Here is a 26,364-nt window from a genome sequence, read left to right as displayed (position 1 = left end):
CAAAGGACAAATGATAGCTATTGTCAAAATGAGAATTTTGCTTAGTCATTTCTCCACTCTCTAATTTCCTATAGCTCCTACTACATAAATGTAATCTTGCTTTTGTTCAATGCATCACAGTGTCAATAATTTCACTTTCAAGCTGGACTGTTTACTCATAAACAACTCAGATAACCACCTTTGATTCAACAGAAAAGTGTATGTGGTCATTTAACCACTAACAGAGTAGAAATCTATGAGCACACTTTTTTTGTTATGTCATTAGGTGCCACTAAGTCAGCCCCAACTCAGAGAGACCTTAATACAAAGGAACAAAATGATGCCGGATCCTGAGTCATCCTCACAATTCTTGTGATACCTGAGCCCATTGTTGCAGCCACTATGTCAATTCATCTTGTTGAGGGTCTTTCTCTTTTTCACTGAAGCTCTACTTTACCCAGCATTATATCCTTCTCCAGAGAATGGTCCCTTCTGACAACATGGCCAAACTAGGTGAGACGAAGTCTGGCCATTCTTACTTCTACAGACATTCTGGCTGCCCTTCTCCTAGGACAGATTCGTTCATTCTCCTGGCAATCCATGGCAATTTCAGTATTCTTCACCACCACAATTCAAAGGCATCAACTCTTCTTTGATTTTCCTTATTTATCGTCCAGCTTTGAAATTCATATTGAGGCAATTAAAAATGCCATGGCTTGGGTTAGGCTCACCTTAGTGTTCAAAGTGACAACTTTGCTTTTTAACAATTTAAAAAGGTCTTTAGCAGCAGATTTGTCCACTTCAAAACAATATCTGATTTCTTGACTGCTGCATCCCTGAGTGTTGATTGTGGATCCAAATAAAATGAAATCGCTGACATTTTTATTCTTTTCTCCATTTATCATGATGTTGCTTATTGGTCCCATTATCAGGACTTTTATTTTGTTTATGTTGAAGTGTAATCCATACTTAAGATATGGTCTTTGCTCTTCATCAGTAAGTGCTTCAAGTCATCATCACCCTCAGCAAGCAAGATTGTGTCATCTGCATATCCCAGGTTATTAATGAGTCTTCCTTCAAACCTGATGCTACATTCTTCTTTATATAGTGCAGCTTTTTGGATTACTTGCTCAGCATACAGATTGAATAAGTATGGTGAAAAGATATAACCCTGATGCACACTCTTCCTTATTTTAAACCATGCAGTATCCCCTTGTTCTGTTCAAATGACAGCTTCTTGGTCTACGTACAATTTCCTCATGAGCACAATTAAGTGTTCTGGCATTCCAATTCTTTCAGTTTCATCCATAATTTGTCATCATCCACACAGATGAATGCCTTTATATAGTGAATAAAAGATAGGAAAACATCTTTTTGGTATTCTTTGTTTTCAGCCAATATTCATCTGATATCAGCAATGATACTCTCATTCCATGCCTTGTTCTGAATCCAGCTTGAATATCTGGAAGTTCCCTGTCAATATACTGCTACAACCATTTTTAAACTATCAGCAGCAAGATTTTACTTGCATGTGATATTAATGATATTGTTAGACAATTTCCACAATCTACTGGATCACCTTTCTTTGGGATGGCACAAATATGGATCTCTTTCAGTCAGTTGGCCAGGTAGCTATCTTCCAAATTTCCTGGCATAGAGTAAGCACCTCTAGCACTGCATCCATTTGTTAAAAACCATTAATGGCTATTCCATCAATTTCTGGGGCCATGTTTTTTGCCAATTCCTTCAGTATAGCTTCAACTTCTTTCTTCAATACCATTGGTTGTTGATAATACACTACCTCCTAAAATAGCTGTTGGTCATACACTACCTCCTGAAATAGCTGAACATTGCCCAATCTTTTTGGTACAGTGACTCTGCATATTCCTTCCATATTCTTTTGATGTTTCCTGCATCAATCAATATTTTGCCCATAGAATACTTCAATACTGCAACAAGGATTGAATTTTTCTTTGATTCTTTCAGCTTGAGAAATGCTGAGTGTGTTCATGACTTTTGGTTTCTTACCTCCAGATATTTGCATATTTCATTACAATACTTAACTGTCTTCTCAAGATGACTTTTGAAATCTTCAGTTCAGCCCTTTTACTTCGTCATTTTTTCCATTTACATTGAGCTACTCTCCACTGAAGAGTAAGTTTCGGAGTCTCTACTGACATCATTATTGGTCTTTTCTTCCTTTCCTGTATTTTTAATAACCTTTTGCTTTCTTCCTGTACGATGTTCTTGATGTCATTCTACAATTTGTCTGGTCTGTGGTCATTGGTATTTAATGCATCAAATCTGTTCTTCAGATGCTTTCTAAATTCGGGTGGGATACACTGAAGTTCATACTGTGGCTCCCATGGACTAGTTTTAATTTTCTTCAGCTTCAACTGGAACTTACATATGAGCAGTTGATGTTCTCCGTTTCACAGTCAGCCCTTGGCTGTATTTTGGCTGATGATATTGAGCTTCTCCATAGCCTCTTTCCACAGATGTAGTCTATTTGATTTCTGTGTATTCCATTTGGTGAGGTCCACTTGTATAGCCACTGTTTATGTTGTTGAAAAAGGTGTTTGCAATGAAGAAGTCATTGGTCCTGCAAAATTCTATCAAGAGATATCCAGGATTACTTCTATCATCAAGTCCATATTTTCCAACTACCAATGCTTATTCTTTGTTTCCAGCTATTGCATTCCAATCACCATCAATAAGCAATATATCTTGATTGCAGGTTTGGTCAATTGCAGACTAAAGAAGTTGCTAAAAATCTTCAATTTCTTCATATTTTGCTTTGATAGTTGGTATGTGTTCTGGTTACCTAGTGCTGCTCTGACAAGAAATATACCACAAATGGGATGGCTTAAACAAATAGGAGTTTATTCTCATAATTTGGAGACTTTAAGTCCAAGTTCAAAGTGCCAGGCTCTAGGGGCTGGGTGAAAGTCCCTCAACCTTGGGGTCCAGCTCTGCCTCCTGCTTCTGGCCCACTGGAGCTAGAGGCATTTCTTCACTCAGACTGCTGGCTGCTGAGGTTGAGAAGTCCCAAGATTGATAAGTACAAAGGCATAGTCCTGTTGTTACCAAACCACATGGCAGGCCATTAATTTAAGTCCATTGTAAGTTCCAAGGTCGGCAAAGCATGGCAAGCTGCTGAGCAATGACATGGCCACATGCAGGGTCCAAGCATGCCATAGGCTAGAGACCATTCTCAAAGCTTCTCCTTATATACAGGAAGCAGACCATATCCCACCAGGAAGTTGATTTCCAGTCTCATCATGGGGAATAACTGCCACCAGCTGCTCAGCCACTCAACCAGGCCCAGCCAAGCTGACACACAAACATAACTACCACAGTGTGTAAACTTGAATAATAGTAGAATTAATGGGTCTTTCTTGTAGATGTATGGATATTATCACTGACAGCATTGTACTTCAGGATAAATCTTAAGCATTCTTTTTGGTGATTAATGCTGCATCATTTGTCTTCAATTTGTCATTTCTGGCATGGTAGACCATATAATTTATTAAAAATAGCCAAAACCAGTCCATTTCAGCTCACCAATGCCTAGCATATTGCTCTTTTTTGCATTCCATTTCACTTTTACAAGTTCCAATCTTCCTAGATTCCTACTTCATACATTCCATGTTTGCTGTGTAGTAAATTATCTGGTATGGCTTTTCTAGGCATAAGTCTTTGTAAACTCCATGGTGGAATTTGCCATAAGTAACTGAGGAGCTCCTGATTATTAAAGTTATCCACCTTGGGTATATCTGTTGAGAGTGGCACAAAGCAGTGTTTTGGGAAGTACACCCTCTCTCAGGTGCTTAGAATTCTGATGTTATGATTGGTTAGTTTGGCCACTCTGCCAGGCTTAAAAGGAGCAATTCTAGAGGCAGAAGGAGTGTCTCTCTGACTGATGGCTGAGAAAGAATTGCTGCTGAGAGAACACACTCCTGAGAGACATGCATTGCTGAGAGAGAGATGCAAGAGACACGCAATGCTGAGAGAGACACCAAGAGACACACACTGCTGGGAAAGAGACTGGGAGAAACTGTTGACTGAGAGACAGCAGGCTGAGAGAGACTGAGCATTGTTCCTGAACTTGAATTGTAGCCTGCTGCTTCCCTAATAGACCCCATAATCTGTGAGTTCTTTGTGGTCACTGCAGCGAATTATGGAACCCAGCAGAGAGGTGGTGAGTGCTGCGGGAGGAAGGGTGGGTGTCAGGGCTGGAGGGAAGTAACATGTCTGGCCTCACAGTAATAGGCCTTGAGCTACTGATAGTGATTCTGCCTTCCTTTTTAGGGGACAGAGGAGGTTGGAAAATGCAGCCTCCCTGCTCCTTTGGCAATGTAACAATTATTAATGAATGTTGGAAGCTGTTTCTTCTCATTTTGAGTCCTGCCCCATCAGAAAATGAAGGTCCCCAAAGCTTTATTCCATCCACATCATTGAGGTCAACTTTACTTTGAGGAAGCAGATCTTCCCTAGTTGTATTCCAAGTGCCTTCCTGAGAGGTCATTTTCCAGCACTATATCTGACAATGTTTCAGGGCTCTTCATAAAGTTTACAGTAATATATACAACAGTGCTTCACTGCTATTCATAAAGTTTTCAAGGGCCAATTCTTTCATAAGTGGATGGCCCTGTTCTTCTTGCCGGTCTGTGTTAGTCTGGAAGCTGTACTGAATCTGTTTACCATGGGTGACACTGCTGGTATTAGAACCAGGGGTACAGCCTCTGGCTCCAGCTTCACAGCAGCACACAAGCCATCACAATTTGACAAACTGATAGAGAAGTGGTGGGTTATCAGATTAAGACAGTCATTTTTTACCATAGTTTATTATCAATATTGTTGTAGGGAGAAAATATTTTTTCTCTGTATAAAACTTGTCTTTATGTCTAATGGAAAATGGCACATCATTGTTTAGTGGCAAGACTTTATATTGTATAGCACCTTGTGTCTTCAAAAAGCTTACTTTCATAGACAGTGAACTTAAGAAAACCAGAATTTGACAGGACTGCTTTGTTTTCTCGGATCTTGCAAGTTTCCCACTTTTGACAGAGAGCAGTTTTACCACTTTTCTATCACTTGCTTTAGTGGAAATATTTGAGTTTTCCTTCTCTGGCAGGTTTCCACTTACACAAGTTCCAAATTTCACAGGTTTTCCTGTATATAACTCAGTCATAAGCCTTAAACAAAATAAATAAATAAAATAAAATAAGCAGTTGCCATCTCCCAGTGAATTCTCACTCATAATGACCCTATATATGTCGGAATAGAATTATGCTCTACAGAGTTTTCAGTAACTATGATCTTTCAGAGTAGATTGGCTTTTCTTCTTTGGTGCCTAGGATGGATATGAACTACCAATGGTCTGGTTAATAACTGAGTTCTTAACTACTTGCCCTACCCAGGACCTCATTTCTTAAACCTCACATGGGAGTTAATGAATCCCATAATGGGAAAAAAAAAAAAAAAAAAACTGCCATCAAATCAATTCCAACTCATGTGTCCCCTATTGGGTTTCCAAGGCAGTAAATCTTTATGTAAGTAGATTGTCTATTTTCTTTCCACAGAGCAGCTGGTGGGTTAGTAGTCAAATGTCTCAGGTACTGTGCCACTGGAGCACCTTTTCAGTTCATTATTATTCTCTTTTATTTCTGAGTGGGCCAATATTATTAGATGAAATGACTCTGGGAATAGAAACCAAGATAATGTTTGACATGAAGCCTCATGTGCCTAGGGAATGGGTACTTTTAGGCCCATCTTGGACTGAGGACTGCATAGGGTAAGGAGCTATTAAGGCCTGCTGTCTTTCAGAGCATTCATGACAGGTAAAATCTACAGACTCAATTAGACTTTGAGTGCATGTGAAAAGCTAATTAATTCCTAGGTTTTGTCCATGATGGTTTTAGATTACTGTACCAAATCTAACATAATTCAAAAGGCAAAATTGTATTATAGATACACATCACATGAGGCTGTCTTAAATACAGTATATGCTTTTATACAGATTCACAGGAATTTATCACAGGCATTTTAATTTGTAGTGTTCAATTCTATGCTTTATTTTTTTCCTCTTAGAGACACTCCCATAAGCATCTATTTTAAAAAGTCACGGGACACAGTAAAGGACACAAATGACCTGGATATTTATATATTTTGACTAATGCCTACTTTATTTGACTTCTTCTATCCCTTCCTTTAGGCACATTTGTACACAAACTTTTTTGGCATTAATATTTCAAAACTTAGTTTCAAGTAGCAAGAAATACATTAATTCTGTTTCCTGTCTTCCAAAGACCTACCAATATGAATTTAACTCATAATCCATTGGTCTCTTTTGCCATATCATCCTCTCTCCCTAAGTTTTCACAGACATTGCTAACCTTACAGATGTTTCACATAGAGAGAGATACAAAAGAAATGAACACAAATGATTTTATTAAAAGAAAAAAAATGTACTTTGATTACTCATGATCTTTATAATTTTGTTGAGAACCATTATTTGTGAGGAAGTGATTGCATGAAAATACCCATATGAATACATGTACTATAATTATAATAATCTGCAATAATTCAACCCTTTTTAGTAGTCAGAGTGAAGTACTCTTCTGCCTGCATTATTGGGTTGTTATGTATTTGTAGATGTTATGAATCCAAAGATTCACAGATGGTCATTACAACATGACATGCTCTGTTGTTGGAAAGCTTCTTAAATTCATTAACCTCATTTAAAAAGATACCAAATGCTAAATCAAGAACATTCCTTCTGATCATGTTAAAAATCTGTAGCAAACTCATAACAGTAATATCTGCTTTGGATTTCTGACAGAAGCAGTATGTTTTCTGGAAGGAGTAGTTATGAGAGATTTAATAATCATGGTGATGAGCAGAGAAGGAAACTGAAAATCTACTTCTCATAATTATTTTTCCACTATTAGTGATGGCTTGACAACCAGAGCAGATACTGTGTAAGAAAAAATTAGAAGACTGAAGGAATTTATTTTTGTAGAGGAGCCTCAGAGTGAGAGTCACAAAAATCCAATAAAAGCAACACACAAAAGAACTAACTCCACTAATGCACAGCATGAAAAGACTGCTGTCCTTATACAGATGTAAACAATAACATCATCCTTGGAAGAGGATGTCATTTCTTTGGGGCACATGCACATCCTCCCAGAGGCATCCTTCTTCTTTTGCATCATAGAAAGATTGCTTCCAAGACTTAATCAATACATATACATAGTTTTGAACTGAGACAAGGATCGATACTTTACCATTGCATTGTATTTTAAAATCAATTGCTTGATGACTGAATGAATAGAAACAAGCCTTGTAACTTTAATCTTGTAACTTTAATCTTGTAACTTTAATCTTTACTAGTATTCAACAAGGAGCTCTGGTAGCATAGTGCCTAAGGCACTTGACTGCTAACCAGAAGGCTGGCGGTTCAAACCCACCAGCCACTCCTCGGAAGGAAGGTTGGGCAATCTACTTCTGTAGTGATACTGCCTCAGAAACCCAAGGAGGGGTCGCTATGAGTCGGGGGTGACTCGACGGCAAATAACAAAAACAACAGTATTCAACAAGCTTGATTTCTTCTACTATGTTATGTAGAAGTAACATAAAAACATTGAGTCAAGCAAGGTGATGCAGGGACAGAGCCAGAGCTTCCTGGCTAAACATTTATTGGAAAAAGGTGTTGGGCATTGGAGGTGTCCTAGTCTCAGGGCCTCTTACATTGTTAAAAACCAAACCAAACACACTTCTATTGAGTGGAACCCAACTCATAGTGACCCTCATTGGGTTTCAGAGGCTGTGAATTTTTGTGGAAGTAGATCACCCTATCTTCCTTCCACAGAGTACCTGGAGGGAGGGTTTGAACTGCTGGCCTTCTGGGTAGCAGCCAAATGTCTTACCTACTACACTACCAGAGATCCTTTCTAGAAAACTAGAGAGTCTCTAGTTTTTATGAGTGTAGGATTTATGTTATTTTATAAATAGTTGCATGAAATATATCAAGATGTTTATACAAACCTCTGTATTTGAAGTTGTAAGGGGGACTAATGTTAAATTCCTTTCGTAGAAAACAAAATAAAAGTTTTCAATTCAAACCCAGCTCAAGGCTAAGCTAATTCTGAAACTGTTTATAATTAATAAACAAATTAAAATGAAACCAGTAGAAACATATTTTTAACATTTAGTAATTAAAATTGGCCATGAAAGGCATTTGTAGGGAAATGATCCCAGTTCTCCCGTATGGAAGATGGTATTTCATTCTGCTGTAGGTAAGGTTGCTATGAGTTGGAACCTACTTAATTGCACCTAAAGACAAGAAGGAATAATTAAAATAAATCAAACAATAAAAGTGAACAGATATTTGCTGAAAGGGAATGAAAAAGTAGGCATATGAAAAGAGAAAGGGGCGAAAGGGAATAAGTTTTCTAGAAAAAACCTACCAAATGAGGAGAGGCAGAATGAGAGTGAGTTCTTGGATACTTGCAAGAATTCTTCTTATTTTAGTTTAAGCAAGCCCACATGAATCCAGCTTCTCTTTCCCTTTGTCTCCATGCCTATGCCTTCCTCTAGTCCTTCATGAAGTCTTCTTTTCCCCATGATTTTACTCTTAATCCCCTTTTGTACTTTCTCTTCATTCCACCCTGTAGAGGACATGGGCGTTATATGTATCAAAGAAATTTTAGTGCCCTCCGTCTGTCATATTAAATGTTTGCGTTTGTATGTATTTTGTTATTAATGTGAAACTTGAACAGATGAACCTGAATAATAGCAAATATCACGGAACAATGTTCATTCTGAGAGCAATGCAGTGTGTTCCTGGAGAAAGCATGGACTGAACATCTGGAAAACCTAGGTTCTAATCCAGATTCTGACTCTCTTTACCTCTTTGACCTTGGGAAATCCAATATTCATTCCTGGTCTCTGAAGTGATTGTAGAAGATTAGTTCATTATATTCCTTCCTGTATTAATTTAATTCAAAATTCTTATATTAGAGTTAAGGGAACTAAGCTATGGAGAGAATAACCTACAGTCAAACATTTTATTTATTTTGTAATAATATTAGTATGCAATATATTACTGTTTTTATATGGAATTGTGCTTATGTAGATTTTATGTGCCTATAAAACTGTTGAAGATCTTCCCTCAAACAACAACCAATAACAACAATCTCCCTAAATATTGTGTCCTTCAGACCATACTTCATCCATGCTATATTATTAATCAAAACCCTCACCAGGATTTTCTTTTCACTTGGGGAATAATAGTTCAGTAGCAGAAATGAGAGGCTAAGGGTTCAAATACTTTGGGAAAGAAATGAGTGATCAAGAATCACAGACTTTTAAGAACAGTCAAATTAGCAGCAGTTATATGCTTACATAATACATCTTGTTCATTTGTTTTGTTTTGTATTGCTTTGTTTTTTGGCAGGGGTAACCAAAAACTTCAAGTGTGCAGATGTTAGTTTGTTTTCATTCTACTTTGTTGAATACTATGTGACACGCAGAAAGTTATACATGTGCACATACACACTCTTACATTTATTCACATGTACATATTCTCAAATAATAAATTATGCTTGATACTTTTGTCATCATGTAGATAAAAATTAGTGACAATTTAAAATATTTTAGTACAATGAATTCTGCTTCCTTTATTAAAAACAAGATGAAATCTAAAATAGGAGAAATGTTTTGCAAGGAGAGGAATTGTAGGACTTGATTTATCTCTGGTAGCATAGTGCCTAAGGTACTTGACTGCTAACCAGAGGGCTGGCAATTGAAACCCACCAGCCACTCCTCAGAAGGAAGGTTGACAATCTGCTTCCGTAGTGATACCACCTCAGAAACCCAAGGAGGCATCACTATGAGTTGGGTCCGACTCAAAGGCACATAACAACACAACACAAATCTATTCACATTAGCCAAATTGAAATGAGAAATTATTTATGGGATCCAAAAACAACCAAAGTTCATCATATGAGGGACTAACTGCAGACTACATTTGATAGAAAAAAAATATAATTTGCTGAACTTAAGCCAGATCTCCTACAATGTATATATTGGACAAACACAAACATTTATACAATTATAATCTATGAATATCATCCATAACATAATCCATGATATTTGAAACTTGAGTCTTTTAATATTTCTGCATTGTCTATATGTGTGCATAATAGTTGTTGTTGTTGTTGTTGTTATGTGCCATCAAGTCGGATCTGACTCATAGTGACCCCTCCTTGGGTTTCCCAGGCAGTATCACTACGGAAGTATAAATAAAAGTTTAATAACAGTTTGTAACTTAAATAATGGTAAAATATTCCATATATATTTCCAAACATTTCCCCTGCTGAATTTTCTTGGTAAATATTGCCCCCTTCAGTTCATTTTAAGAGTATACATGATAGTAAACCAAAGTTTTCTCTGGGTTGTTTTAAAATCTGCACCCAAAAGACAAACAAAAAAAAGAAAACAAAATAAAATAAAAGTTTTCAATTCAAACCCAGCTCAAGGATAAGCTAATTCTGAAATTGTTTATAACTAATACATAAATTAAAATGAAGCCAGTAGAAACATATATTTAACTTTTAGTAATTAAAATTGGCCAAGAAAGATGCCTCAGCCAAACCTGCTCAGAGATGATACTAAGTCATTGTTCAAAGGGACAGTCCAGCTCTCTCCCAGGGACTATTTCAGAATGAGAAAAGTCTTTGTTGTGTCTGATGGAATCAGAAACCAAAGCAATAGTCCCATAAAGGAAATCATTGAGAATTAGATGACATTTAGTAGCCATGAATACTTTAAAACCTGGGTAAATTTCCCCAAAAACCGTCTGAAATAAATACCATAGGCTCATTTGAATTAGTACAGACAAAAGACATTGAATATATATATTTCTAAGTTCTATCCCATTAAAAGCAAAGGTTGGAATTATGATATACTAGTGGCCACCACTCTTCTGTTAGTATGTTTTATCGTGGTGGCTTACATATTGTTGGGATGCTGCAAGCTATGCCAACAGTATTTCAAATACCAGCAGGATCACCCATGGTGGGCAGGTTTCAGGGGAGCTTCAAGATTAAGACAGTCTAGGAAAAGGACAGGGCCATCTACTTCCAAGAAAATTGGCCACTGAAAACCTTATGAATAGCATTGAAATACTGTATGATCTATTACTGGAAAACTTTCTGAATAACACTGAAGTATTGTCTGATATAGTGTCGGAAGATGAGCCCCTCAGGTTGGAAGGCACTCAAAATATGTCTGGGAATGTGCTGCCTCCTCAAAATAGAGTCTACCTTACAGACGTGGATAGTGTAAAGCTTTCAAGACCTCCATTTGTTGATGGGGCATGACTCAAAATGGGAAGAAAAGGCTGCAAAACATTCATTAATAATCAGAAATTATAATGTTTGAAGTAGGAATCTAGGAAAATTAGAAGTTGTTGAAAATGGAATAGAATGTTAAAAGATTGATATTCTCAGCATTAGTGACCTGAAATGGACTGGTATTGGCCATTTTGAATCAGAAAATCACATGGTCTACTGTTACCAGAATAACAAATTAAAGAGGAATAGCATCAGATTCATGGACAAAAGAAACATTTAAAACTCTATCCTGAAATACAATACTATTGGTGATAAAATAATATCCATGAACCTACAAGGAAGACCAGTTAATACCACTATTATTCAAATTTACTCAGCAAACACCAAAGCAAAAATGAAGAAACTGAAGATTTTTAGCAACTTCTGCAGTCTGAAATTGACCAAAACTGCATACAAGATGTATTGATAATTACTCATTGGAATATGAAAGTTGGAAAGAAGAAGTTTCGGTAGTTGGAAAATACAGTCTTGGTGACAGAAATGACACTGGAGATAGCATGACAGAATTTTGCAATACCAGTGACTTATTCATTGTAAATAGCTTTTTTCAACAACATACATGGTGATGGTGCATGTGAACTCCACCAGATGGAATACACAGGAATAAAATTGAGAATATCTGTGTAAATAGATCATAGAGAAGCTCAATTTCATTAGTCAGAACAAAGCCAGGGGCCCATTCTGGAACAGACTTTCAATTGCTCATGTGCAAATATAAGTTGAAGGTGAAGAAAATTTTAAAAAGTCCACAAGAGCCAATACATGACTTGAGCATGTGGTTGTTGTTGTTAAGTGCCATCGAATCGTTTCCGACTCATAGTGACCCCATGCACAGCAGAATGAAAGCATAGCCCACCAGAATTTAGGGATGATCTAAAGAACAGATTTAATGCATTAGATACCAACGACCAGATGATTATGAAGAGTATAGGAGTTGCAGGATGACATTAAGGAATAATACTTGAAGCAAACAAAATGTCATTAAAAAGACAGGAAAGAAAGAAAAGACCAAAATTAATGTCAGAGGAGACTTAAATGTCCTCTTGAACAGAGAATAGCTAAAGCAAATGGAAGAAATAATAAAGATTTCAAAGGGTCACCCCAGAAGATAAAATAATGTATTATAATGAAATGTACAAAGACCTGGAGTTAGAAAACCAAAGGGAATACCATACTCTGTGTTTCTTGAGCTGAAAGAACTGAAGAAAAAAATTCAAGCCTTGAGTTCCAACATTGAGGGATATATGGGAAAAATATTGAATGATTCAGGAAGCATTGAAGGAAGACAGAAGAAATACACAGACTCACTGTATCAAAAAGAATTGGTCAACATTAAGCCATTTCAGGATGCAGCATATAATCAAGAACAAATGATAATGAAGGAAGAAGTCCAGGCTGTACTGAAGGAATTATAGAAAACAAGTCTCTGGGAATTAACAGAATATCCATTGAGATGTCTCAACAAACAAATGCCGCAGTAGGGGCTCACTAATTTATGTCAAGAAATTTGGAAGACAGCTACCTGATCAAGTATATTTATGCCCATTCCAAAGAGATGTAACCCAACAGATGCAGAAATTATTGAAAAATATAATTTATATCACACACAAGTAAAATTTTGTTGAAGATAATTCAAAAATGTTTGCAGCTGTACATTGACAGGAGACTTCCAGAAATCCCAGCCAGGTTCAGAAGAGAATGTCAAACAAGGGATATCATTGCTCATGTCAGTTAGATCTTGTGTGAAAGCAAAGAATACCAGAAAGATGTCTACCAGTGATTTATCAACTATGCAAGGACATTTGACTGTGTGGATCATAACAGATCATGGATAATATTGCAGACAATGGGAATTCCAAAACACTTAATTGTACTCATGAGGAACCTGAACATATACTAAGAGAAAGGCTTTCTAACAGAACAAGGGGATATGGTGGCATGGTTTAAAACCAGAAAAGATTTGCATCAAGGTTTTATCCTTTCACTATACTCAATCAATTTATATTCAGGTCAAATAATCTGAGAAGCTGGACTATATGAAAATGAGTGTTGTGTGAGGATTGGAGGAAGACTCATTAATAACTGTAATATTCAGATGATACAAGCTTATTGGCTGAAAGTGACTAAGACTTGAAGCAGTTACTGATGGAGATCAAAGAATACAGTCTTCAGTATAGATTACAATTCAACATAAAGAAAACAAAAATTTTCCCAACCTAAAAAATTAGCAACATCATGATAAATGGAGAAAAGAGGGAAGTTGTCAAGGATTTCATTTAACTTGGATCCAAAATCAACACCTTGAATGAGTGCCTGGAGAAGAATATCACACTCGGTAAAGTAGAGGGTCAGAGAAAAAGGGCAAAACCCTCAAGGAAATGGATTGATGCAATGGCTGCTATGATGGGCTCAAGCACGTTAAAGATTGTGAGGATGACTGGGCAATATTTTGTTCTGTCGTACATAGTGCCTCTATGACTTGGAATGGATTCAACACCATCTAGCAACAATAACAATATTGTTTTAGAGGCAGTTGTTGTTATGTGCTGTTGAGTTGGGGAAACATTTAATGTGGAGAGCATTTAATTTGGCCAACCCTCATCATACTTCAATATCTTTAGTAACAATCAATTATGTCCAAAGCATTCCATTTAATGAGCATGACAGTAAATTATTTAAAAAGCTACCTGTTATTTATAAGAGGGCTGATGAGAATTTTTGAGAAAAATTTGAAAAACTGCTTTCACAAAGAAGATAAAGTTAGACATTGCTGTAAATCTTTACAGAAGTGGACTACCTTATCTTTCTCCTGTGGAGTGGCTGGTAAGTTTGAACCACTAAACTTTTGGTTAGCAGCCATAAACTTTATTCACCATGCCACCAAAGCTCCATTTGTCACTAGGCAGCATTTTTATTGCAAAAGTATTAATTCCATCATTTACTCTTCTGGCCATTTTCACTTCTTCCTACTGTGTTCAATTTCAACAGACTCTTAAACTCACTGCCAAGGAGTTGGATCCAACTCATAGTTACCCCTCCTTGGGTTTCCAGGGCAGTATCAAGGAAGGTTGGGCAATCCTACTTCCGTAGTGATACTGCCTCGGAAACCCAAGGAGGGGTCGCTATGAGTCGGGTTTGACTCGACGGCACATAATAACAACAACAACAACAACAACATCACTATGGAAGTAGATTGCCCAACCTTCCTTCTAATGAGTGCTGGTGGGTTTGAACTACCAGCTTTCTGGTTAGCCTTAGGCATTATGCCACCAGAGCTCCATTTCAACAAACTAAGAAAAGTTAATCCTAGTTCTACATTCAACTCCAGATTATCCCCATCAGCACAGATCATCAAAGAAATGACAGTCAATATTACATAGAGAAAAATTTTATACCATGGAAGATAAAAAAATAAATAAATGTAGCTTTTATTTTCACAATGGTTATTGATAGAAGTTGGAAGAAGTGTTAAATATCTTTAGCATTTATTGTCCCTTTTTAATTTCAACAGTTTGAAATTCTCTAGCCCGGTGGTCAAAAGGTAAATATTTTAACCACTCCTGTTGAATTTCTGATACATATGATCATATTTGTTTTGTAATAAAAACTATAAAAAAAAGCCCTATATTATTCATATCTCAGTTTTTATTGGGGATATTTCACAGAAACTGATGACAAATGTAATATCACTGGAAATATTGGTTAAAAAAAAAAAAACCTCAGCTATAAATTCATTACTTAAAAAATTTACTACAATAGGGCTCATATTTAATTTCAAATTTTTCTTCTTTTCTTCTTTTTGTGCCTGTGTGTATACATGTATATGTGCATGCATATGATTTTTTTTTCCTTTAAAACTAAGCTATTCTATTTCTAAATAGTTGAAAAACAGAGAACTAGATAATAGAGGGAAAAGAAGTGGGATTCTGATCCATTTTTGCTATTTATTAAAGCCTCCATGGAAATTTCATCCTTTCTCCTTTTATGACAAACTCTTTACCTTTAGGTTTTGGTTTAACTGGCATGTCCTGAGAGGGGCCAACTTACTTAAATGGACAACTGTTCTCCATCAAGGTCCCTTGGTGGCACAAATGGTTTGTGTTTAGCTACTAACTGAAAGGTTGGTGGTCAAGTCCACTCAGTGGGAATGCAGAGGAAAGCCCTGGGGACCTACTTCTATAGGTTTAAGCCTTTGAAAGTCCTTTGCAGCAGCTAACTCAATGGCAATGAATTTTTTATTCTCCATCAATGTACACTGTTCATGTCTTTCAAAGCACTTGTCATTTTACAAAAACATTATTTATTTTATGCTCACATCTTAAATGTCTGTTCACCAATTTGTCCCTAGTACCTGTGTTCCAAAGAGTAATTGAGAGAATAAATAAAGTTATGAAACTAAACAAATTTTTAAGAACATCGGTTGATTTACAGAGTAAAGGTAGATCCCGGGGTAAATGAGAAATAATCTCAATAATTTCTTTATTGATTTTTTAAAAAACTAATAAATATTTATTGAGCACATATTGTGTGCCAAGAAGAATGTTAGGTTCTAAGTATACATGAAATTAAAAAAAAAAAAAAATCTTTTCTTTTAAGTTTATACTCTGAGCAGGGATGGGGGAGGGGAGAGACAGGCAAAGAATATGGTAAACACAAATGTCAAAAGTGCTATGGAAACAAAACAGGAAGGGAGGATCAGGAATGTGGAGGAAGGGGAAGCAATTCAAGAAAGATGAAAAAGGGAGCTCTCAGTAAGAAAAGATTTGGTGTCAGTGAAGGACCATGCCAACTATGTATATACCTGGGGAATAATTACTAGAAGCAAAAAACTCTGAAGTAAAAGCATTGTTGTGCCCAGACCCTGATTCCCCAAAGACCACCAAGGAGCCGATTCCACTGCAAAAGCATGTTGTTGTTGTTGTTGTTATGTGCCGTCAAGTCAAAGCATAGGGGTTGTTTATTCAAGCTCGAGCTCGGATCCTCAACCATCACCAACGCAACAGTTCAGGATTGAGAGCCCCCAACTCAGGGGTAATGGGGTTAATATAGGGGTCTCAATCAGGAACAAAGAAGTTTTAATTAGAAAATTACAGGATGGGTTGACATTTTCCAAGTTGCTAGTTGTGCCTACTTGATTGGCTCTGTCTAGTAGGCCGAAGCCACCAACTGTGGTTTCTAACTATTTTAGGTAAGGTATGTCTGTGCTATCTACTGATTGGTTGTTGTTAAGGAATGTGTTTGAGGGTATCGATGAGGTAGTTAGGTGTGAGGTAACTAGGACTCTTTGTGGTTTTTCTAGTAACTAAAGCACTTAAGCGTGAAGTACGTGCTGAGGCTTTTTGGACAAATGGCTACCTATTCAAAATGGTCACATACAGGGTGGTGGTTATATAGAAACATAATCACATACAGAGTGGTGGCTATTATATAGAAACATAATCACATACAGAGTGGTGGTTATTATATAGAAACATAATCACATACAGTGTGGTGGCTATATAGAAACAATCTCATGCTCTCACAGCATCCCAAGAAAGAGTTAAGGGAATAGAAGACAAGGACAGAGAAGAGTAAGATATTTTAGGCCATTTTAAAGACTTAAACTTTGACTGTGAGTGAAGTGTAAAGACATTGTAGGTTTTAAGGTTTTAAGGTGAGAAGTGATTTATGTTTTAATAAAGATCATTCTGATTGCAGTGTTAGGAGTAGTCAGTAGAGGATCAAGGGAGGAAGCAGGGAGAACACTTAGGAAGCTAGAGGAATAATCTGGTAGGAAGCACTGGTGTCTGGAAGTAGGATGGCAGCAGTAGGAAGTAGTAAAAAGTAGTTAGATTCTGATTGTGTTGTGTTTGGTTGGTTTTATCACTAGTCTTTGTTGGAAATGACACAGCAGAGAAGGCAGGCTTAGCAATTAATAGGGCAGTTGATAATGCACAAGATGGAGAAAAATATACTTGACAGTTAGCTTTAGGGAATGTTTTAATTTCTTAGTGCTGCTGTAACAGACATACCACAAGTGGGTGGCTGTGAAACAGACATTTATTTCCTCATAGTTCAAGAGATTAGAAGACCAAATTGAAAGCATGGCTTTACAGGGAGTTCCTTCTTTGTTTATTATAGTTTCTAGCATCTGCCAGTAATCCATAGCATTCTTGGGCTTATAAATACATCTTCCATGTATGTCTGTCTTCAGGTCTTCATATGGCTTCTTCTCCTCGTATGTGTCTCTATCTTTTCTGCTTTACAGATTTCAGATCCATCCCATACTGCTATGACCTCATTAATGTAAAAATAAAAACCCCTTATTTCCGAACGGGATTATATTTACAAGTAAAGGGGTTAGGAATTCAATACATATTTTTTGGTGGACACAATTCAATCCACAACAAGAAGTGTTCTGTATTTGGAAGAGGTTTCTTAAAAAGCTTAATTTTGGGGAGAAAGCCAAGCACTAGGGGTTGAATTTAGGAAATAAAATATTCTGCTTCAGAAAATAAAAGAAATTTTCAGTCATTCTGGAGAAGCAAAGTGAAAGGCAGAGAGAAAAAAATGAAGGTGTTCCTGAGTGATGCAAACAGTTAAAGCACTCAGTTGCTAACTGAAAATCTGGTGATTCAAATACACCAAAAGGCATCTTGAAAGAAAGTCCATGCTATCTTTTCTTAAAAAAAAAAAAAAAAAAAAAAAAACAGCTATTGAAACCCTACGGAGCCCTATGGAGCACAGTTCTACTCTGACATACATGGGGTCACCATGAATCAGAATCAACTCAATTACATCTGGTTTGTTTTGCCTTGTTTCATTTTCCTAAATTGAAATGGGTGGGGCAAGAAATCAGATAAAGAGACAGAAAGAGTAAATTAGGCTTAGAAACTCACGGAAAGGATGAGGGAGCTTTTGTCTGTGAAAGTGGATGCTAAAGACAAACTGCCTAGATCTTGAGAGGCTGAGAGATAGCAATAAGTAAGCCTGTATAAGTAAGCCTAACAACTTTGAATCTTAAACCGAGTATTTGAGGATCTGACTCAGGTAGAGGAGCCAATCAATTGTAATGAGTAAGGAAGGTAGCAAGTTATGATGATATAAAATCTGTACACCATTGTCATTTAATACTTAATAAAACAAAATAATGTACCTGTGGTTATTAAGTTCATGCGTCAACTTGGCTGGGCCTGGTTGAGTGGCTGGGCAGCTGGATGTAGTATTTCCCATGATGAGACTGGTAATCAACTCTATGGTGGAATCTACTGTGAGCAGCTGAGTAGCTGCCTTAGGGATGTGGTCTGCTTCCAGTATTTAAGGAGAAGCTTTGGGGAACTGTCTCTAGCTTATATCATGCTTGAACCTTGTATGTAGCCAAGTCATTGTTCAGCAGCCTGCCATGCTCTGCCGACCTTGGGACTTTCAATGGACTTGAATTAATGGCCTGCCATGTGATTTGGTAGCATCAGGACTGTGCCTTTTTACTTGTCAACCTTGGGCTTGTCAGTCTCAGCAGGCAGCAGCTGTCTGAGTGAAGAAAAACCTCTAGCTTCAATGGGCCAGGAGCAGGAGGCAGAGCTGAAGTCCAAGGTTGAGAGGCTTTCACCCAACCCCTAGAGCCTGGCACTTTGAACTTGGACTTAAAGTCTCCAAACTGTAAGAGAATAAACTCCTGTTTGTTCAAGCATCCCATTTGTGGTATATTTTCTGTTCGAGCAGCACAGAGGTAACCAAAACAGTACCCTAAGAGCTTGAAGTTTACACAATCAAAGCTAACTACCTATTGCATCACCAGAACTAGATCATCTGACAACAGAGATAATGAACATGTTGGTGACAGCTACCATATTTAAAAAAAAAAAAAAGCCAGTGATGCCAAGTAATTGTTTAATTGACTATGGAAAGCCATTCAACTATGTGAGTCATAACAAGTTATATATAACATTAGGAAGGATGGGAATTCCAGAACATTTAATTTTGTTCATGTGGAACCTGCACATAAACCAAGAGGTAGTTGTATGAAAAGAATAAAGGGATACTGTGTGGTTTAAAGTCAGGTGTGTGTCAAGGTTATATACTTCCATTATACATAATCAGTCTATATGCTGAGCAAATAATTCAAGAAGCTGGACATGATTGGAGGAAGACTCATTAACTACCTGTGATATGCAGATGACTTAACCTTGCTTGCTGAAAATGTAGACTTCAAACATTTACTGATGAAGATCAAAGTCTGCAGTATTCAGTATGGATTACACCTCAATATAAAGCAAAGAAAAATCCTAACAACTGGAACACTAAGCAACATCATGATAAAAGGAGCAAAGACTAAAATTGTCAAGGATTTCATTTGACTTGGATCGATAAGCAACACTCATGAAAACAGCAGTCAAGAAATCAAACAATGTATTATATTAGACAAATCTTCTGCAAAAGATCTCCTTAAAGTGTTAAGAAGCAAAGGTACCACCTTAAGGGCTAAGATGTGCCTGACCCAAGCCATAGTATTTTTAATATGTATGTAAAAGCTGGAAATAAGGAAGGCTGATGAAGAAATGATGCCTTTGAACTACATTTTGGTGAAGAATATTGACAATACCATCGACTGCCAGAAGAATGGACAAATCTGTCTTGAAGGAAGTACAGCCAGAATGCTCCTTAGAAGTGAGGATGCTGAGACTTCATCTCATGTACTTTAGACATGTTATCAGCAGTGACCAGTGCCTGGGGAAGAACATCATGCTTGATAGAAAGTCAGCGAAAAAGAGGAAGACCTTCAGTGAAATGGACTGACATAATGGCTGCAACAGTGGGCTCTAACATATTGTGAGGATTATGCACAATAGACAGTGTTTTGTTCTATTGTACATGTTGTTGTTGTTGTTATGTGCCATCAAGTCGGCCTCAACTCATAGCAACCCCTCCCTGGATTTCCAAGGCAGTATCACTACAGAAATAGATTGTCCCATCTTCCTTCCGAGGAGTGGCTGGTGGGTTTGAACCACCAGCCTTCTGGTTAGCAGTCAAGTGCCGTTAGGCATTACACTACCAGAGCCCCTGTTGTACATAGGGTTGCTATAAGTCATTGCTGACTCCACAGCACCTAGCAACAACAACACTGTGAGGATGATGCTGTTTCATTCCGATGTACATAGTATCGCTATGAGTTAGAATCAACACAATGGCAACGAACAACAACAATTGTTTAACATAACAATACCAAATAATTGTTTTATAAAATTTTTTGGAAATTGAAAAAACATATAGATTTATTTCCCCTAGGACTCACATTGCAAAGATAATTATTTTATTATGTAAAAGTCACTTTTAAAATGAATAATATCAGGAAGAGTATTTGCATGTGATTATCACTAACTTTTAATGATAACATTATAAATAACTAGTAATTTGTAGGATATATTATAATTATGTAATTTGTGATTTTCACTATTAAAAAAAATTAAGTCATTTAATAACCCTTAAAGATGACAGATGAACACACAAATATATTTGACTTAAAGGCATTGATTACCTTGTTGTTGTTGTTGTTGTTATGTGCCGTCGAGTCGGCCCCGACTCATAGCGACCCCTTCTTGGGTTTCCGAGGCAGTATCACTACGGAAGTAGGATTGCCCAACCTTCCTTCCGGGGAGTGGCTGGTGGGTTTGAACCGCCAGCTGTCTGGTTAGCAGGCAAGATTGATTACCTTAGCAACTACTATTTCATTCCTTTACACCTGGGATGTCATGTTTCCCTTATATGACACCACTTTCTTTCTCTTCCATTTCATCTTTGACTTTGACATTAATATTAAACAAACTTTATTTGTATTAAAATTGGTTTGTGAACAAAGAACCTGAACATGGAATCCAAAATATGATGTTCTCCAAGTCTCATTCTCTGATCAAAAGGTTTTTCTGAGATGTACTCTCTGTTTTAAAAGTGAATAATTTCCCAGATTGGTTGTTTTTAATTTGCTTAAGTTGAGAAGCAGATTGGGCAGTGGTATGCTAAATTTTTCATCACAAAACTGGCAGGTTTGGAATAGGTATCTGTCAGAGAGATCTTACTTGTTCACTCAGTTTTAGATCACATGCCTAGGTGATTTTATAGATCACTCACACATTTACGTATATTCAAAAATTAATGATGATGGGTGTTTTCAACCTTGAACTTCTCAAAAGATCAACTGCAGTACCAAGATGAAACAATGCAATTATTTTGAGGACCACAAATGATTTCTCAACTAATAGTCCTCTCCAGCACATTACTAGAGAATTGACCTCTTTTGGCACTGTGGTGGTGGAACAACTTGGGAGAAGAGCAAAGGCTTACATTAGGTACAAAAAACTAAAAAGATAAAATTTAATGGAGAAGAATATAAAGTCCTACATTTAGGATTATAAAAAAATGTTGAAATCTTGAAGGCATTATGCTAAGTGAATAAGCTGTTAGCAAAACACTACATATTGTATGTTTCTAAATTTATAGAGACAGAAAGTAGATTAGTGATTGCTCAGGGTTGAATCAGGGGTTCTAGGGGTAATGAGGATTGACAACTAATGGATACAGGGATTCTTTTGGAGGAAAAATGCTTTAAAGTTATATAGTGGTGATGGTTGTATAATTTGTGAACATACAAAAAATATTCAACATATACTTTACATGGATAAATTGTATGGCATGTGAATTATACCTCAGTGAAGGTATTTAAAACAACAATGATGATTTAGATAAAAAGTGGTTTATGGAAAATATACACACAGATATACAGAGATTTAATTTTACTGAAAGTTTAATGAAAGGCACTTTTCAAACCTGAAATTTAGAATTGTTCAAAGGTGGAATGAGTTCCACAGGACATAATGAGTTTTCTGCCCCTGGAAGCAATCAACCATGTGTTGATGACTCCCTGGCAGGGACGTCAATGAGGGATTTGATCATAAGATGAGTGTTTGGTTTTGATGACCTTCAAGGCACCACTCAGATCCAAGATTCTGATTCAGCAATTCTGTAATCAGTGTGTGAGACTGCCAAAAAAGCTAATGGAGTCCAGCCTGCATCAGTAAAAGTTGCGTATTAAATCAAAGGAGATAAGAATTCCATTGTCATATTATCTAGTCAAATCTTACCTAGTTCTGAGAACACGGGAAGGATCCAGGTTTTGTGGAACCCTACACTTACTCAATTTAGGGAATCCTCTCTAAAAATCCCAAAATTACAAATACAAAACTAAGTACAAAAATGAATATTTTTGTTTAGACTGAAAAAAAAAAATCACAAATTGTAAAAAACTGACATATACAACAAATTTCACAAAATTAAACAATATAGTATGTTTGTTAACTAATTCCCTGGCACACTTCTGAAAAACATTTTTCTTTTCTCTATTTGCTGTTTACACATTTTTAGGTCATAGTTTTGTAACATTTTTTTATAGAAGGAAGAGAAAGATAATTAGATTTTTCTACTAGCATGCTTGGTTAAATTTGTTTGTTATTGATTACTTATAAACACTTTTTCAGCTTCATAACTCATTGGTAATGTCATATAAGTATTCAAGATTGTACTCAACTTCAGGAAAATTGTTCCCTAGTTTTCTTAATATATGAACTGTAAGATTTCAGATCATTTCACGTTTTCTTATGCATTAATTATTTTTAAATGCCCTTTGAACTAGTGATACTCACTAACCATGTTGTCTTCAATGTCTTCAAGTCAGGATGCCAGGGAAGTTGTTACAACAGATGTAGGAAGATTCCTGGAAGCTATTTCTATACTGAGACAGCTAACAATAATAACTTAGTTATCTCAGAAGTGACTGCAAACCATACACTTATATCCCACTAAACCACTACAAGATATCGCCAACAAACCAATTCCAAAAATGCCCATGGTCAATCCAAAGCCATTTTGACAATCCAAAACCAAAACCAAACTCACTGTCGTCGAGTCACATCTGACTCATAGCGACTCCTCCTTGGGTTTCTGTGGTGGTTAAGTTTGTATATCAACTTGGCTAGGCCTGGTTGAGAGGCTGGGCAGTCGGATGTACTATTCCCCATGATGAGAATGGAAATCAACCCCAGTGGAATCTACTGTGAGCAGCTGAGTAGTTGCCTTATGGATGTGGTCTGCTTCCTGTATCTAAGGAAAAACTTTGGGGAATGGTCTCTAGCTTGTGGCACGCTTGAACCCTACATGTAGCTGTGTAGTTGTTCAGTAGCCTGCCATGCTCTGCTGACCTTGGGACTTTCAATGGACTTGAATTAATGGCCTGACATGTGGTTTGGTAACATTGAGACTGTGCCATTTTATTTGTCGACCTTGGGCTTGTTAGTCTCAGTAGCCAGTAGCGGCCTGAGTGAAGATATGCCTCGAGCTTCAGCGGACCAGAAGCAGGAGGCAGAGCTGAAGCCCAAGGTTGATGGGCTTTCACTCAGCTCCTAGAGCCTGGCACTTTGAATTCAGACTTCTAGCCTCCCAAACTGTAAGAGAATAAACTCCTGTTTGTTCAAGCCATCCCATTTGTGGTATATTCCTGTCAGAGTGGCACTAGGTAACCAGAACAGTTTCCAAGGCAGTATCACTACAGAAGTAGATTGCCCAATCTTCCTCATGAGGAGTGGCTGGTGGATTTGAATTGCCAGCCTTCTGGTTAGCACTGAGCCAACAGAACACCCAGAAAATGAAAGCATTCTTAACCCATTGAGATCTAAGTATCTTATTTGTGCAAATTTTACAAAACTTACCTATCCCTATGTAAACACATTGCTTAGTCTCCTCTCAAAGCTGTGGAATGGCCCTATGCAACCTCTTAGCTGCATAGAAAATGCTTCTCCATCACAGGATGATTTTTAAAGACAAATTGGCCGCTAGATTGGTAAAACTACACAGCATGAGAAATATTTGAGGAAACTGGGGATTTTTAACCTGGAGCACAGAAGACCTAGAGGGACATGATTACTACGTTCAAATATTTGAAGGATTGTCCAGCCAATCACTCTGTATAGCTCTAGAGGACAAAACTAAGAACAATGGGAAAAGTTGCAAGAAAGGAAATTTCACCCAACTCTAAGAAAGAACTTTCTAAACAATTAAAGTTGCTCAAAAGTAGAGTGGATTGTCCTATGAGTAATGGGCTCCCTGTACTTGAAACGTTCTATAGAGATCAAATGATTACCTGTCAAAAAAAGTTCTTTACAATGAATAGAAGTTCAGTCTAAATAATTTCCAAGTTGCAATTCAGTAACTTTTAAATGTACTCAAAAGTTTAGATTATCGGGGAAAAATAAGCCTTTGATGCATCTTTAGTCAGAGTAGCTTATCAAGCAAATTTCAAAATGGAAATTATAGTATTTTCTATACATCTTAAATCTTATCTTTAGAAAATTAAGGGTTATATGCAGAAGAATTTTCCAGTAAAATTTGGATCTATCCTCCAAAGCCAGCACTGTACTTGGTATCTATATAATTCCATTAATATATTTCATTACCTCATAAATATTTATTGTCTCCTATATGACAAACACAAAGGTACACTTGATAGGCGCTAGGAAAAAATGTGATGAGCAAAACATGTTATCCACTACTTGTCTCTTTGTCATACTGTAATGGCTTGTGTCTTGCTGTGATGCTGGTAGCTATGTCACTGGTGTGTATTTCAAATACCAGCAGGCTCGCCTATGGTGGACAAGTTTCAGTGGAGCTTCCAGACTAAAACAAACTAGGAAGAAGATATTTCCAATTGCATCATCTGCATGTGAAAGCTGGATTAGGAAAGGCAAAGAATAATTGATGCATTTGAATTATGGTGTTGGCAATGAATATGAAATATACCATGGACTGACAGAAGAATGAACAAATCTGTCTTGGGAGAAATACAGCTAGAATTGTCCTTAGAAGTGATGATGGTGAGACTTTGTCTTACTTTGACATGGTATTCGGAGGGAGCACTCCTTGGAGATGGCACATTGCTTGGTAAAATAGAGGGTCAGCGAAAAACAGATGGCATGACACAGTGGCTGCAATGATGGGTTAAACACAGGTACCATTGTGACGATGCAGCAGGATCTGGAAGAATATATTTTCAGAAAGGCATCTGAAGTCTATAGCATTTTATTAAACAATATCATCAAGAGCATGAGCTCTCAAGTCATACAGCTCAGGTTCAAATTTTAGCTCACTACTAACGAGGACAAGTTACTTAGCATTTCTGAGACTCAGTTTTCTTATCTATTAAACAATGATAATGATACATACCCCACAGAGTTTCCATGAATGCCAATGAAATAATACATACAAAACTGTATTTTTAGTAAAAATTACTAGAAAATAATTTTATATGTTTCAAGTATAATATGCATAAACCTTTCATATAAATATAAATACTTGTTATAAAAGCACATGCAAATGCTCTATAAATATTAGCTCTTTTAAATATTATTTGAAATATTGTTGTGGAGTGCACAACAATCTTCTCAATGATAAATATTGCAAAAGAGACTTTAAAATAATAATCTTCAATACAGAACATCCTAAGGAAAAGCTTTCACATTCCTACAACTGTCCTTCTCTTTCTGGAAAACACAGCATATCCAGAATAATGTATCTGAATATAAACAACACAGGGCTACAATCCTCAGCAATTAACTGTGTAAACTTCTTGTCAATCACTAAATGGAAAGCACGTTTCCAGAAAGGCAAACATTTTGAAATGACCTTATGTAACTGTTGGCTCTGTTGTACATGGGGTGGCAGATAACAGCAATCATTTTCTCAGTGATTACAGAAGGCGGTGCTGCTGAGATATGGTGAAAACTGCCAAATGAAGACCTTCGGATGTTTATGAAGGAAGAACATAAAACACTACTTCTTGGTGAGCACCACTGAGGTTACTTTTAACAGAAATTTTGTTTATCGAGTGCTATGGTAGCATAGGGCCTAAGGAACTTGACTGCTAACCAAAAGGCTGGCGGTTCAA

Source organism: Orycteropus afer, unplaced genomic scaffold (genome assembly GCF_000298275.1).
Source record: "Orycteropus afer afer isolate SDZICR_OR568_19922 unplaced genomic scaffold, OryAfe1.0 scaffold00105, whole genome shotgun sequence".
Classification (NCBI taxonomy): Eukaryota; Metazoa; Chordata; class Mammalia; order Tubulidentata; family Orycteropodidae; genus Orycteropus; species Orycteropus afer.
Note: the sequence above shows the minus strand (reverse complement) of the source record.